This window comes from Mustelus asterias, chromosome 16, assembly GCF_964213995.1.
Source record: "Mustelus asterias chromosome 16, sMusAst1.hap1.1, whole genome shotgun sequence".
NCBI lineage: Eukaryota > Metazoa > Chordata > Chondrichthyes > Carcharhiniformes > Triakidae > Mustelus > Mustelus asterias.
The window spans coordinates 88,559,616-88,562,312 of NC_135816.1; the positions used below are offsets into that span (position 1 = coordinate 88,559,616).

Here is a 2,697-nt window from a genome sequence, read left to right on the forward strand (position 1 = left end):
AGCAGAACTCACACAAAACATGCACAAGTGCTTCCGTGCACACAAGCAAACGCATGTTTAATTGAACAGAGAGTGACTTAAACAGTTGGAGAGAGCGTCAGAAAGGAGACTGTCACTAATTTGCTTGATTTTTGCGAGCTGAGATTTATGAATAAGAATGAGAAACGCAATTCCTGTTGTCGAAAGATCTGCGATTCCATTCCCCGTTGGGCACGATTGACAAACAAGGAATGTGATGAAACGAAGAGAAACAGGAAAAATGTAGCCGGCAGAATTTGAACCTGCGCGGGGAAACCCCAATGGATTTCTAATTCATCGCCTTAACCACTCTGCCACGACTATCCTGAGCGGTGCGGTGCCGAAGGTCACGGCTCAGTGCCGCAGATCACGGCTCAAAACAACATAAAAAAAAAGGCCTCAGCTTGATGCAATTTTGACTTCTTGTGCTGCATATAAATATAATTAGTCTCAATGCGGGTTACACGGATTTGTATTTTCCACCCATTTCAGCTCATTCTGATTTGTGCCATGAAGTTTTTTTTTACAAAGAGCAGGCAGACACACAGAAAACCCACTGGCAAACATCACAGTGTTAATCATAAATATTAATACATTCGGAACTTGATGGATTCCGAACTCGAGATTCCACAATAGATCCGTTAAAGACGCGATAGGAAAGTAGGTTTTGGCTGAATTATGAAATATTATGTTGCAATAGAATGTGTATGGATCAGGTATTCGATGGACTCTCCGACATTTGGCATTCCTCAACGACAAATGTACAGATTTGAATTGAATTCACGATTTACCACTCTCTGCAAATTCTTTATTTATTACCAGGGGAATAGTGCACTAAGAAAAATCAAATGGAAACTGCAGTTAGTGCTAGATACTGAAATATTCAAAAACACTGGAACCATCCTGAGGGTCCACAAATATTTGAGTTCAGAGCGAGGTCTGGTAGCATCAGTGGAGGCAGAACCAGCTTAATGTTTCGTGCCTGCACGGCACTTCTTGCGAGTTCAAGGAAGGGCTTTGATCAGTAGACAGAAACTTAACTCAGTGGTGTGGGAGCTGATGTCAAAAGGATAATATCGGAGTCAGGATATTCAGCAGCTTGGTTTTTGTGTGGGTTGGTAAGGTTGCAGCTGGCCAGTCCTTTGTTTGGAGCAGATTTTTAAGATATTTTTTCATTGATTACTTTTAATTTTGGGGTCACTAACAATGTTCAGATTCACAAAGACTCGGAGCCCAGCAGTTGCTGTCTCAGAAGGCACTTCACTGACTGACATCCCAGTATCTGCCTCTGATTCTTGTCCAACATCCATTGCAGTGAGGCTCCCAAAAATGGACACTGTCCGTGGTGACAACTGTTTGCTTCCTCGACACTGAAACCGAGGCAGAAAATTGTTTCAGGGTGGGCGAGCAATCTAAAGTCGCAGTCTCCCTTGGAGGCGTGGGTTTAAGTCACATTTTGCAAATAACTTTCATTGCATTTATTGAATGAAGGAGTAGGCAGGCGATTTAAGGGTTATGGGCGGTAGGTACGCAAATGGAGCAGATCAACTAGGATCTTATTGAATGGCGGAGAAGCATTGAAGGGAATAATGACTAATCCCTGTTCCTCTGTCCTGTTTCTGTCATACTGGCAGTCAATGTGAATTTAAGCTGCTCGGTTACAGTTCTCACTTGCGACCAGCAGATGTCCTCACATTCCTGAACAATGAAGTTAACAGATGAGAGAAGGAAATAACACTATAATTGTTCACGAGCTCTCGGTACATTTTGTTCAATCGACCAGCTGTAGTATAATTGATACGATTCCCTCTCCTGCATTTATCACTATGACGCCTGACCAGTTTTCTTTCAGAAAAAATCAAACTTATTCAGACATTACGAATTCAGTTATTGCTGAATAACTTTATTGGTGATTGCCTCGTGTGTGATACATGATTCAGATTTAACTACATTTGTCAATCTCTGACTCTGTAAGGGAGTGTGGAATGCTTATGGGACGCTTCAGTCTCTGGTGTATGGGAGAGAGATCCTTTCAGTATTCCTCCTCCTTACTTACTATCACGTGTACTTCAGTGTGACAGAAACAGAGCAAAACTTTGTTTTGACTTATTATTGTCACATCTTTGGTATAGAGTGCAAAGTAGTGTTTATTGCACGCAGAATATCCCATTCATAAAGAAAACAGGGGAGAAGGGACGACGAGGGTTAGGGTTAGGTTTATCTTGCAGTGAGAGATGTGAGGAAGGAAAAAAACATCATAATATAGGGTAGGTCTATTTAAATATTACAGTGGGGAAGGCGATGATCTTTATTCTGTTTCTACGTGTTTTCAGACTTTTGTATCTTTCCTACTGACTGAAGAATGTGCAAGAGAATATGTCCGCGGTGCGTGGGTCCTTGCTTATGCTGGCTGCTTTTTTGAGGCAGTGGGAAGTGTCGACAGCGTCAATGGATGGGAGGCACATTTGTGTGATACATTGGGTTATGTTCCCCACCCTTGGTTCTTTATTGCGGCCTTGGTCAGATCAGGAGTCGCACAAAGCTATGATACATCCGGACAGGATGCTTTCTATGGTGCATCTGCGAAACTTGGTAAGAGTGGTCGTGGACATGCTGAAAATCGTTAGCCTTCTGAGAATGAGGGGGCGTTGGTGAGTTTTCTTAACTATAGCGTCGGTG

The 2,697-nt window shown here is 42.5% G+C and overlaps 1 non-coding gene across 1 annotated transcript; it reads right to left on the reverse strand.

The window, feature by feature from the left end:
• Nucleotides 1-260: 260 nt before the first annotated feature.
• trnas-aga (transfer RNA serine (anticodon AGA)) lies at nt 261-342 on the reverse strand. The gene has a single exon. It is a non-coding gene; the product is annotated as a tRNA-Ser (tRNA).
• Between the last annotated feature and the right edge of the window lie 2,355 nt (nt 343-2,697).